This window comes from Acanthopagrus latus, chromosome 21 (genome assembly GCF_904848185.1).
Source record: "Acanthopagrus latus isolate v.2019 chromosome 21, fAcaLat1.1, whole genome shotgun sequence".
Classification (NCBI taxonomy): domain Eukaryota; kingdom Metazoa; phylum Chordata; class Actinopteri; order Spariformes; family Sparidae; genus Acanthopagrus; species Acanthopagrus latus.
Window position 1 is genome coordinate 19,867,258 of NC_051059.1, and position 13,755 is coordinate 19,881,012.

General features: G+C 40.6%; 1 protein-coding gene across 1 annotated transcript in view; it reads left to right on the forward strand.

Annotated features, from left to right (window-relative positions):
- The first annotated feature begins 816 nt into the window (after positions 1-816).
- The window catches only part of tnr (tenascin R (restrictin, janusin)), a 200,012-nt gene continuing 187,073 nt past the window's right edge, over positions 817-13,755 (forward strand). The window contains exons 1-4 of the mRNA XM_037084415.1: positions 817-894; positions 2,027-2,097; positions 4,752-4,828; positions 13,254-13,370. The gene's annotated coding sequence lies outside the window, so the exon portion shown is untranslated. The remainder of the gene's footprint in view (positions 895-2,026; positions 2,098-4,751; positions 4,829-13,253; positions 13,371-13,755) is intronic.

Below are 13,755 nucleotides of genomic sequence, written 5' to 3' on the forward strand. Positions count from 1 at the left end.
GCATCTTAAAAGAAAAAACGCACAGCCTTCAGTTTTCTTCTTCTGTTCAAGCCTTTCACTTTAAGGACCTTCCGCCTTTCAATGAAGGGCAAATATTTCACTTCACTTAAAGTTGTAGTCTGTAACTATTGTGTTGTTATACTTGCAATAATTGTCATTATGAATTGACAGTAGAAGTAGATACAGGTCAGCTGTGTAAAAATCCACTGTCTGTTCATGCTCAAACTGTAAATAATGAGAACAGACAACAACAGAGTCGAAAAATGTCCCACCATTGCCTACGTCAAAGAGAAGAAGTCTGACGAAGAAAAGCAGTGTAAAAACAAAGAATTTGACCGAGCCAGAGAGAAAACTTGGATAAATATCGGCATGTCAGGATTTGTAAGGACTCAAGAGCGACGCAGAGTTGGCTGCTTTTCTGCTGGACAAGTAAGAACCCCTGCTTGATATGTGTTTAATTCTAAGTTTTAACAACAAGGCTATGGTGGCAGCGGTTACAGTAATACTCACAATTACACACACGGCTGTAAGATGTTACAGTAGTGCTACGTAGCTCGTTGCTAAATCTAGCTTGCCAGCTTGTATGTTAACTCCGGTGTTTAGCTTTGTGTTTATGGTTAGCAAAAGTGTCTTTCAAGTGTCTTTTTTTTTTTGCTTTTGTGTCTGCATCAATAAGATCTACATCATAAGCCCATAATTGGTAAAGTAGAAGTGTTAATACAAATGAAATGGCCATGTAATTAAAACTTTTTTTTTTCACTAATCAAAAAGTTATTTTATTTTGACAACGTCAGCGATGCCCTCGGCCCCTCGTCACGTGACTTTAATCTGACACGCTAAACACTGCAGGTGGACAATGTTGTTTGTAGGTGTGCAAGAGGGAATGTCAGTCAGGTGAGTTTTAAAAGTTATGGAGATAACAAATGCTCTGTTAATAATACAAAAAGTATCCACCTGGCCTCGAATAATGTGCAGTTCTTAACGTTTGCCTCATGTAAGGCAACATTGCCTTTTATTAACGTTAGCCTGTATGCTAGTAACATGAACCAATTTAAGCTAATAACATCCGGAGCCTGGATGGGCTGTTGTGCCCCCAACGGAGCCTTGAAGGCAGCACATGGTCAGGGTGAGGCATTCGGTTGTGATGGTTAAGATTAGAGTAAGGGGCTAAGGATAGGGAATGCATTAATTTAATGAGTCTCCTCACTAAGGTAGAAACGTGTGTTTGTGTGTGTAACTGTGTGTGTGTTGGTGTGTGGGGCGGGGAGTGCCTTCCATGCAGCGCTGCCTTGAAGTCTGCGATTGGGGCACAAAACACCATCGAGCCGCCGGGAGACACGGTAGTGGATTTTCACTTCGTCCCGTCCCAGTCCCATGACAGAATGAAACAATGAATCTGCTCATTGGATGTGATGTGATATAGTATATTCAGTGTTGGGGAGTCGTGAACTACATGTAGGCTAGTTAAACTAAAAGCTTAAATACATTTTGCAGTTGTTTCAAAACTGACGAGACAACAGACCCGTTTTTATTTCCTTATTAAGACTTTCATTGTTTTAATTTCTTATTTGTTAACAAATTTTATTTAATTTTTAGATATTTTTATTTTATTTATGTATGAACTGTGAGGAAAGAAATTGCACTTATGAACTGGCAATTTCTTTTGCTATCAGTTTACATCATATGTTCATTGTCAATTTGTCAGTGGTTAGAAATTTTTTTTCTAAGCGGCTTTAGTTACCAAACTAGAGTTGTCCCTAGAGTAGCTTTGCTGCAGTTTAACTTCTTCCAGTAATAAAGTAATGGTAGTTTGGAAAGCTATACTTTCAAAGTAGCTTCACCAACACTGTTCTTTTTAATTTTTTAATCATGCATTATATATTGCTTAGAGTCAATATGCTACGTGATTCGGTTAATGTAATGGAAAGTCAACGGACTGCAATAGAAGTTTCCGTTGTCAGTACATTTTTAATCAGTGAAAAGTGAAAAATACAGCATAATTCATATTCTAATCATTCTGTTTAAGATGAGGCCCAACCACAAGGCTCCAGACCTGCGAGTGAGGGAGAGCATGCGGAGCATCACACAACACATCAGGTAGCCTACGTAATGAGGGTGATAAACTGAGTGTTAGAGAGTTACAATACAAGGGCCATGTCAAGAGTGTGACGAGAAGAAATATGGGTAAAGGTAATATTGGGTAGGCGAGGTTCCAGGTTAGAGCAATAGCCCCTCAAAATGTCTGTGCACATCCCTGGTAACGTTAGTTTCTATTCAGGACACTCTGAAGTTGTTGAATTGGTTTACAGAAATAACATCACTCATGCTTCAGAGAAAAAATGTAGCGTTGGGTAATGATTAGCTGGTAACTTCGTCTACAGCGATGTGAGGAATATTGTTTGTTACTCGGGATATATACGGTGATCGTTATCGTGATTTAGTTGTATTGGTCAGAAAGAGAACAATCAGGGCTTATGTTGTTGTTATTTTGACATCTTGGTTATCTGGCGTCCTCTGTTACTGTGTTTACAAGCACAGCAGGCTCCTCTGTGGGGAGGGGCTTTGAAGGCTGGGCTGCAGTGCAGCAGAGAGGAAGAAGGAGGGACCTGGAAGCTGTATCATTCAAATGTTCTGGCTAAGTCGACTTTTCTCAAAACTCCAACTGCTGCTTTAAACGAAAACATTTCTCAAGAGCCCTCCCTGAAGGTGCCTTCAAATGTAGCTACTGTGGTGCTAAATGTATATAGAGGAAGTGTTGACTACTAGGCTTACTATTAAAATAAACTGAATAATGACAGCTACATAAACTTCAGGGGTAACAAGGTAGCGAACCTGAATCTTTCCATCTGGTGTCTTGTTCTCCTATATAAATCTATAAAGGTTCCCAGTCGCTTGGATAAAACGTTGGTGGCTAACATTTCTGCAAACCGCTGACCTGTTCCAAGTGGTTTTGGTTTCCTAAACCTAACCATACTGTACCATGGCCGGAGTGAGGTCACAGAAGTGTCAACATATCAAAATGTTTGGTTTTCTTTTAGTTTTATCAGGTCATTTCTTTAACATTGTTTTTGATGTTTTCATTCCTTCCATATTGTTTTGCTGCTTTGTTATCTAAAGTAATCTCTCTCTGTTTTCACCCATATAATCATCATCATGAATCGTTACAACCCCTTACATCAGCACCTGTAACCCACGTTTGAACCCGCAGGTTCAAATATAAAAATCAGGCTGTCACAGTGGAGGAGGTTCTCTATATATGACAACACAATTCTCATTAGTGTGAAGAAAATACACAGTGCTTTTCATGTGCGAGACACTTGACGCCGGCTGCAGCTCGGCTCTGAATCCATCTCGGTTTGCTTGGCCTTTGATGAGATTGGAAACTATTTGTTTTTTATCATCTGCATGCAGAAGCTTGTTTACTGTCTCCAGCGTGGCGAGTGAGCATTTGAAATCTCAAAGCAAGCAAAGCAGCAATAACAGCTGTTGTTTGGACATCTCTTCACTGCTCACAAAACTGGAAAAAAAACAACAACCTGTGTGTCATCAATCCCGCCATCTTACAATTTTGACAGAACAATGACGAGTGATTTTAATACTTTCCCATGTTAACGTGATGAAATGAAGCTCCACTGCACTTAAAGGGAACAGAAAGGGAAAGAGATCTCTTGTCTTTAGAATAAATTTAACAAGTCGCAGGAATTTGGATGTTCAGTTCCAATTAAACAACGCCAATATCAGGAGCAATCCGCTGCTTTCTGACCCTCTTTGTTCTGCTGTTTGTAAATGTGGTGCAGGTGTTCTCAGAGCCTCCTGACAATTGAGACTGCAGTGTGCCGTACACCACTAAACAAGTTGCTGTATTGAAAGACGAAGTGCTGTAATGTCCTCTGGGTATACTGAGAGCCTTTAATTATTCATAGATTAATAGACTGTAAAAATGTGTGTGTCCCTAGATGGCCACTTTATGTCCAATAACTCTAACTAGCTATTTTTCTTCAGCTGTGCACGGGAAAATAGTCTTTTTCAGAGGGTGAGTATTTTCATCAGTGGGATTTATTCACTCTCCCATTAATGTTTATTGGACATTTACATTAATATTTATGATATATCGTTTATAACTGCAGTAGAAGTGACTTGTCTGAAGACAAAGATCAGACAGAGGCCCTTGCAGAGAAACATTATAAAGAGGTTCAAACACACACACACACACCACAGGAAACAAAAGGACAGGTTCTCTTGCTGAAATATCTTTTGGCAATTATCAGTGAATTTTAACAACGCATTCATAATAAGAAGTGATAAATCATGTATGACAGGTACGTGCGACTCAGCAAGTTGCTGAGGTCTCCTGCTAGAATTATGCGACAAAGGCAGTACTGATATTTGTGTTTGTTGATCTGTTGTTTCTATCGGCTGGATGATTCTTTTGTCAGTCAGTACATTTCCATGTGCGCTTAAATTGAGCTACTCGATTAGGCCATTCTATTCGACTAGTGCCATTGTCCCAGTATACAAGCACCAGGGGGAGAATCGATATATTGACGGATGTACGTCCAGCTACACCATGGTAGGTGGTGATATGCATTGTTTTAGCTAGTTGCCACTGGACCTTCATCCAGTTGACCTGTTATGTCACATACCAAACAAGTAGCAAATGGACAGTGAAAACATGGAAGACTTTTCGGCACCGTACGTTAGACGATATATATTTTATTAATACCTTCTTTGTCTCCTTTTGTTTTTCCCAGCCACCCGCTGCAGATTTATGCCATGGACGACTTCCGGGTCAAGGCCCAGCACAGGGATTGTGTGGCAGAACCCTGAGGTCAGTTCAGGTCCAACTAAGGCATATACATGAAAAAGTAAATCATCTTCCAACCTCATTATCAGGGCGTGTTAGTCCAACTTTGCAAAATTTGGTTTAGAAGAATCTCAGTCTGACTAACATGTGAACATGTACTTTAAAAGTCTGGTTTCAGTCGGACTGACAGTAATCCGACTTTTTCTAACATCATGTAAACGTACTAAGTGTATTTCAAAGTGCACAACAAATAATTCCTGACTCCTTAAAAGGTGAAATGACCTATTTTAGCCTGGGCTACACACTAAGTCTAAAAGTAAAGTTCAACAACCTTGAATTGCCATCTTCTGCCTGGAAGTCATGTGCTCGATCCATTCAACCAACACAACATGCTGTCAAAACAGTTTGTGCCCATCTCTATAAAATATCACCTGACATCTTTCAGGCTTTCCGGGCAGAGAACTTCTCATAAACCCTCCCAAACAGTCTTACAAGGCAGAATATGACTTTACAGGCACATAGAAATTGTACTCAGAGCACTGGCAGAGAAGGTCACAAAGCTCGCCAAAGCCTGCACTTCTGTGTCTTGTAGCAGTTTTGGCGTATTTGGCAGGTTTTCAGTGAAACCCAGCAAAAATCAGGATGCAGCTCCCAGCATGAATGTTCATTAAATCAAGTAGAAGCTCCTCTGCAACAATAAACACACAAGAACTCCACAGAATTTACATAATTTAATCACATAATGTGTCCACTTGTTTTCGTGTCGCATTACGTTGATGAAAGAGTCTTGTACTGCCCTCTTGCCAAAAGTTAGCATAGAAAGTCAGAACCAGTCTCATGTCCATCCATCCATCCATCCATTATCTGTACATTATATGTAGCCGCTTAATCCTCTGCAGGGTCGCGGGGGGGCTGGAGCCTATCCCAGCTGACTTATGGCGAAGGCAGGGGACACCCTGGACAGGTCGCCAGTCTATCACAGGGCCAGTCTCATGTCTGCATGGCCAAAATGAAGCTAAAGCCAGTAGCCTGCTAGCTTAGCTTAGCATATAGTCTGGAAACAGGTTGGAACAGTGAGCCTGCCTCTGTCCGAAGGATACAAAACTCCCCTACAGCTGCAAAGCAAAAAAAAACAAAAAAACCCCCCTTTTTAATAGCAAATGGATTTTTTGTTTCTTTTTGGCAGAGCAAGGTGAAGTTTTCCCCTTTGGGTATTTATGCTAAGCTAACCGGCAATTCACTTCAGCTGCATGTGTTGAACTTCTCATCAAAGTCAGCAAGAAAGTAACTGCCTGTCTCTTCAAAGATGAGGTGAGTAATTCTGGAAAACGATAGTTGACTGTTGAGCTTCATTCTTCAAATACCGATGCTTTGGTTCGAGGCTCGCCGTCTATTGTGTTTTGTTGAGTCTCATTCCCAGATCATCAAGTGCAGACAACCTTGGAGTGAGACTCACAAATCAACTACCTTTCTCCAGAATTGCTCACCTCGCCTTTAAGGCAGAAAACCACTCAGTTAGGGTCAGTTGGGGAAAATCATGGTTGAAGGGGAACCGCTGTGATTTTACACATCAAAGTCTGTTTACAGGTCTTGGGGAGCAATACAGATTATGTGGGGGGAAAAAAATAGAGGCTTCAGAGGGAGCTGTGCTAAATCTGATAAATCGCCTACAGTGATGTCACTTGAGTCAGCGTTGGTTGGGTTTTAGGACTACAAGTTTGAAAATCGGATTGTTAAGGTTTGCAGAGATGGTGAGGACCCAAATGCAGACACACAGAGGCAGAAAGGTAAAAGAACAAAACGCAAGCTTTAATGATCAACTGATGGTCCAAAATCCTAATGTCCAGAATGCAAACAAACAAAAAAGCAGGCACAGGAAAGTCCAAAGAAAAAACAAAAGAGAAAAATCAAAAAGTGGAGACCAACCAGAAGCCATTATTTGATGGCTAAAAGTAAACAAAGCACGTTTTAGCCATGTGAACAGACAATACTTTTTGGGATTCCACTGAGAAAAGTCTCTGCTGCAGTGTTTGATTGAACGTCATCTGCAGTTAGTTTTCCTTTTCATTACATTCCTGGTGTATAGAGTAAAAACAAATTACCACTCAGGATGGATTCTTTGGATAGAAATGCATCTTTTTACTGATGCAGATGTTCTACTTCTGACCGTCTTGTCATCATTACGGGCATCATTATGGCGTGCAGAAATCCTCAATGCATGCTAATCCTCAACATCAGCACACGGCCCGCTCTCAAAGTAAACAACAGGTGCTGATGGGCAAATATTAACTCATTGTGATGACTTAGTCAGCAGAAGTGAGGACCTGTGGATTTTTACCATAGAGAACGTCAGAAAATAAACTTAGCATCATCATCTATAGTGTATTGTCTGTATGTAGAGAACTTAAAGGTTTTCCTCTATTATCAAAGGAAGAACTTCTACTCTTCTTGCTTAGCGTGTTGAGCCGCATATCATTTTTCAGCGACTGAGACATTTCTCGGCCTTTATGATACCTGTGGCAAGAGCTCCAAGGAGACGGCATGCATCTGTTTTTGAGTTGTTTTTTTTTTTTTTTTTTCCTGCAGACCAAAAATGAAATCCAATTATTTTCTGTGAGCTCTCTCCTCTGGCACATCACTAAGCTGCTCAGAAAGGCATTCATGTTGCCTTCGAGACTTTTGCTCTCCAATATGTTTCCTGATATTCTCTCTTTCCCCCTCACTCACTTTCTCACAATCACACATGAGTATCACGCACACAACACTGTGGACAGCAGGGACGTGTCCAACAGCCCCGCTTGTCCAATCAACCTGACTGATCAAATTACTGCACACGGAGCATGAAGGATGTGATCAGTTTTAGTGGTTTAGTGTTAAAAAAAAAAAAAAAGATTTTCTTGTTGTTTTCTTTTACATTTTAGCCAGCACTGGATGTGTTTTTTGGTTGATGTTTTTTAGTTCTCTTTTTCTTGGTCTTCTTCTCTGCCCTCTCTCATTTGTACTGACCATCATTCCTCCCTCCTGAAACTCTCATCTGAGTCTTTTACCCCTGCCCTCCTAACCTCCTCCTGGCTCCAATCAGAATTGCAGCTACCTATATCAGTGTTTCTTCCATCTGCTCCTCTGATTGCTCCCCTCAAATCTTTCACCCTCTCCCTGATATCTTGTTGTTCTGTATCCTTGATTTCCCTCTGTCTTCTTCTTGTTTTCTGTGTTCTCCTCTCTCCCTTTTATTGAATTGTGATTCTTGTTTCTTGTCAAAAAATATCTGTTTTTTTTTGTCACCTCAAACACGACTTGAAAATATCCAGTGTCCTTAAAAGTATCCAGTTGTGTCACGGTTACAAATGTTTAAAATGCAGGTGGCCATTAACCCGACCACCTCATGATATAAAGTCAGGTCATAACCATTTAATGTGAACGTGATGTAACATGTTTTCTAGAAATGACAGTATGGTAAATACGAGTTACAAATGTGAATTCATCCCTGATTTAACTGCCTACATTTTATCCTGGCGAGTGAGTTATATCTAAAATTTCACTGCTAGGTAATAAAATGATGAAATATTTATATATTCTTTGTTTTATAAATCGTCACTTTTAGCTCCTGGGGTAAATTACATTGCAGGGACCTGTGTTGTTGTGCAGGACACACGATGGATCCAATTTGTCTCGTCTGTCGTAAGAGGCAGAAAAAACAAGATAATCAAACATCTGGACAAACAGAAACAGGACTTTTGAAGGGGCTCTGTGGAGCTTCTGTGTTGTGGTGGAAGCCAGTTGTTGTTTTATGTAAGCAGACGCAATTTCTAAACTACCTTTGCTGTTGCTCTCAGAAAAGAGAGAGAGAGGCACGCAAGGACATGTATTAAGTCGCATGCTTAAACTGTCACAGAAAATCTGACCGGAATCTTTCACAGTAGAAATCCACAGTCCAGCAGCGTTAAACAACTTTGCCATGGGCCTGTTTAGGCAACCCAGAGAGACGGGGAAGGTCTCAGTTTTCACGTCATGGCTTTTTCCTGTTCATATTCAACCTCTAGCCAGACACGATCACTCCTCACTGGTCTTTGTTTAAATACAGTCACAGGGGAGATCACCTTTAAATCTACCGAGAAGATGCTGCATGTCCACTCATTGACTCACGTCTTTGAACCGAGAGCTGAAAGGAACCGACAGAGCGACCCACGCTGCCTACACAGGACGGCTTACATAACAACCTCTGTATAATCGAACAAAACTATGTTACATCTGCAACTCACTGTTTTTCATTTCTCTCTTTTTTTTGTGTTCAGAATGCACTCTCAGGCAAAATGTTGAGATATTTTTATAGACGCATCCACTAACAGACCCATCTAAAATCCACTTTTTCAACAAGTCCACCTCCTCTGCATGTCAGCCAGCAGCTCAGAGCGAACAGCTGCGTGTCAGTGGGTCACTGGATTCTCAGTGCACACCTGCCCTGCTGCTGAAATGTAAAGGCTGGTATTGATCTGCAGAGATTCTGCAGGGAATTGAATTATTTTTGCTCTCATGATGGTATTCATGATTTGGGTTGCCAACCAGGCAGAGTCAGACAACTGCCCTGAAGGTGCTGTATTCATTGTGCATTAGTTGATTAGTAGGAAATTTTAATTGATTGCACATTCGTCTGGGAATATGCACGGCGGCCTTCAGGCAGAATCAGCATCATGCCCACTACTTTTTGTCTTGTATTGGGACTCTGAGTCAAGATTTACATGTTGTTAATTTCATTTGTTTGTTTAGCCAAAATTCTAGTATGTTAATAGGGGCCCATTTTTGCCCTGGGGCCTGCTGTCAGCTTCGCATGACTTTAGCATAGGCCGATGCCTGCTGCTAAGGAGTACTTCTTGCTGTGAGGAGGTATGAGGTGTGAGAGGTGGGCTGGGTGTTGTTTCGTTGTTGGAATATATAAAAATGCAAGTAAACCCGTGAGAGGCGCACTGAAATCCCAAATAAACAAACAAAATCGAAACCCATTTGAATATGGATGTTTGTTTCTGATGATATAACAGTATAAAAATATCAACTGCACGGTGTATTTCTTTCACGAGTAATGTATTTAAATGATGTAGGAATGTTGCAGAAAAATGTTATGTCTATTTTAGACTCATGACTCATGAAAAACCGTCTATATAAACCCCATAACCCCCCCTAAAAAACCCACTGGAGGTTTTGGAGACACATGATTTACACTGGACAGCCACATTGTTTATTATTAGGCATTTCAGTCATGTTACTGTATCATACTGTATGTTTTAGATGTAAAAGCATTTTCTGAAAAGTAACCAGTGACAAAGTGTGGGCCGAAGACCCCTAATGGGTACTTGAAGGCACTGCAGGTCATTTGTAATAAATATATGAGAAGTTTTTATTTTTCGATTTATGTTCAAATTATGTTCGAAGTTACCAAAAACTATTTCTCATTATATATTTACATTAAGAATCGTAATCAGAACGGATAAAAACAAAGTAGTTGAATCAGCAAAGGTGTTATTATTTGTTGATCTGACCTATAGACAAAGTGGGGTGAAAGGTGTAACAATGTGGTGTAAAACAAAATAAACGTAAGATTAAAGCTTAATAATTGCCACATCATGTACCTAATTAACTCCAAAACTGTCTGTGTGGTTGAGAACTGTATCGGGATCAGGATCGTGCTGGTCCTGCAGGACCCAACACAAATCTCTTGGGAGTGGGCGGTTCAAACTGTGCTGCAGTTGGGAGCTGTTGTTCAAAAAAATAAACTCCGGGATTTATTATTTACCAGAAGAGTCAACAAATGAAGTATGAAGCAAAGCAAGGCAAGTCTGACATTTGGACAAATGTCTCAGTTAACACACTGACACGAACACATTCATCTTGCGGACTGTTTGACTGAAACGCAATGTTTTCTGTCTGGTGCTCGGGTGTGTTAAGCATAGCTCTAACAATCGCGTCAATTCTCCACAAGACAGCACACAATAGGCCGTCCTCTTTGCACTTTAAAGGGGCAGTCCACTCCAAACATAAATACATATTTCTCCTCATACCTGTAGTGCTATTTATAGTTTTATATAGTATACATGTTCCTATGATTTACTAAAACAGAGCAAACTGACTAACACATGAGAGAGAATCTAGTATTAATATACATGCAAAGGTTGAAATACAAGCTAGGCACAGGTGGACACAGAAAAAGGACAAGAAATCAAACTATGGGAGGAAATGAAAAAACATGACAAACTTCAAAATAAAACAGGAAACATAACCAGATTCACAATAGCAGGACTCCTTTGTAAAAGAGGGACTACTCCTCTTAAAATAAAGTTAAAATAAAAAAACTAAAATGTGGGGTGGTGGTGTCCACCCACAAACACCCGCTATAAAGCAGCTAACACTGAAAATGAGTATAGCGGCGCAGCGCCGTTATTCCACCGTCTGGGGAGAACCCTGCATTTAGAGGCTGACAGGATTTCCCTTGGGTTTGTAAACCTTGATAAAATGTAAACACAAATATGGAAATTGCTTTATCAATTTAAAGACCAAGTAATAACCCACAACACCTCAGCTTGTTTTGTGTTTTTTTTTGCATTAACAAAGATTTTAAAAAGCAGCAGTGTGTAACTTTTCTCACACAAGTCTATCTCCCGACTCTTTCTCTATGCCATTGTTGTGTTTCTCTTCTGCCTGCACGTGCAGACAGGTGAACCGGAAATGTTACTCTTCAAGGTCATTGCAATAATTACTTTTAGGCTTTTTTAAACATACATAACAAGCCATGAAATATATCTTAAATATATCTTATCTTTAATTCATGTTTACCCCTTTAACATGAACTTAACCATGAACTGAATATTAATCAACCATCTTATTACCTTGAAATGACCACTCCTTTTGAAAGGAAATAAAACTGATATTTATCAGGTTAGTAAAATAAGAAAGGGGGAAATAAGAGAACGCACAAAGTCAAGGTCAAGAAATGTCTGGGAGCGGGCGCTCACGATCAGATATCCAAACAAAGCAGGGATTAAGACAACAGTTTACTGTGGTGGGCTATACTTTATGGTTCACAAGGCAACTGAAAAATAGTCGGACTTTAATTAGCTGCAAATAAATAAATAACTTGTCACACACGTGTTGTCCTTGTTAAATAGGCTACCTGAGAGATGTGAGGCATTACCTTTGTCCTACTTTTAGTTTCCACAACAGGCTGATCTCATACATCTTGTTGGAATGTGGCTATAAAAGGAGTACAACGAAACAGATGAGGAAGAACTTAAGGTTGGTATAAACTTAAACATGACAAGCTGCAGGACCTAAACTAGAACACAGTCAGTATTTTACTTGTGCATGTTTTCAGCGATCAGACTTTCTCCTGTATGATGGCGTCAACATGTGATCCACGCTGCAGATCTCATGTTATCGCAGCCGTGATTTCTCAGCCACGGGGTTAAAGTTCAGCGATTCCATCTTTTCCCTCTGAGCCGCCTGCTTACTGTTTGCCATCAGCACTCCGGTCATGTTCGGCACAGTTCACTGCCCCTCATACAGCCGTCTGGGTGAAACTGAATCCTGTGTGGCCTCAGAGCCGAGCAATGACAGGGAAGAGGAGACGGCATCGCCTCCTTCCCCACGTCCCCCCCCAGTCTGTCTTCCCCTCACTGTCCCTCTTTCTCTCCTTCTCACTGCGCTGAAATACAACCTGAGGAAGTGTCTGTGAGCGTGTATCTGTTTGTGTTTTGTATGTTTGCTTGGGTAATTGTGCGTATCTGTGGTTGCCTGTGTACTTGCACGGCTGTGCTGAGAAGTTGCCAAGTCGACAGAAAAAAGGGGAAACTTCAAAAGCTGCTTCTAGAAAAAGTCAACAACTGTGAAAGTCATTGTATGAGGAAAACTCCTCCTCTGCTGCCGCTGCTGTCAACATTGTGGACTTCAAGGGAAACAAGGCAGGAGCGCAGCGAGGAAGCACTTCAATTGGATACAGTCTGAGATTTTCAATTTGCATAAAAAAACCTGTGCAGGCAGGTACACATATGTACACACACCTGCACACGTGCACATTCAGGCGAACACACAATAATGTGCAGAACATGCTGATTGTTGTCACTTCAGTGAAGCTGATTAATCCTCGTGTCTTCAGATTAAAGCAGATCAAAATATTAATTTCAGCCCTTTTTTAGTTTTACAGACCTTTGCAAAGCTTTCAGTTGTCTCCGATTTGGAGCAGTGCATTTGATTTTTCTCTTGTCAGACAATGCAGACAAACAATGAGTAACAAATGTAACAAAGCTCATCCAATACATTTACTTTTCCAGCTGTATAAACACAAAAGGAAGTCAGAAACATCTTTTCACTTCTGGAAAAGCATATAGCCAGAGACGCACATTTTGAGAATGAGATTTCTCTGTCAGGTTCGTTATTTTGTTTTATTGTGTGTCTCTTTAAGGCCCCTCCTCCTGAGTACCAGCCTCCTCTGACTGGTCAGCTCACACACGCCTGAGCCAGCACGGCTAACATTGGCAGAGCAGCTGTGCTTGATCAATCTTTACCTGCCAAAATAACCGTAAGTCTTAATTTATGCAAATGTGTGACCATTTGATGTAGTGAGATGTCACAAACTTACAGAATTAAAGGCCGGCTTACTGATGAGGCGTTTCAGGTGCAGTGTTTTCTGTGGGAGAAAAGACTTTCTGTCTGTGGCTTTGACCTTTTTTTTTACCTTCAAGATCTTTTACATGAACAAGAACTTGTACAAAACAATGAGGGAAAGAAAGAAAAACTAAAAAAAAAAAGCATAACTATTCTCCTTTAGTATAACATAGGAAATTCTGGGGAGATGGTTTGAGCTAAAGAACTGGGGAGTTGAGGGTATACTTTGAGGGCAAAGGAAAAAAAAAGGGAAGCAACCTCCGAGCATGAGGGGGATTAAATCTCCGGGCCACAAAAAG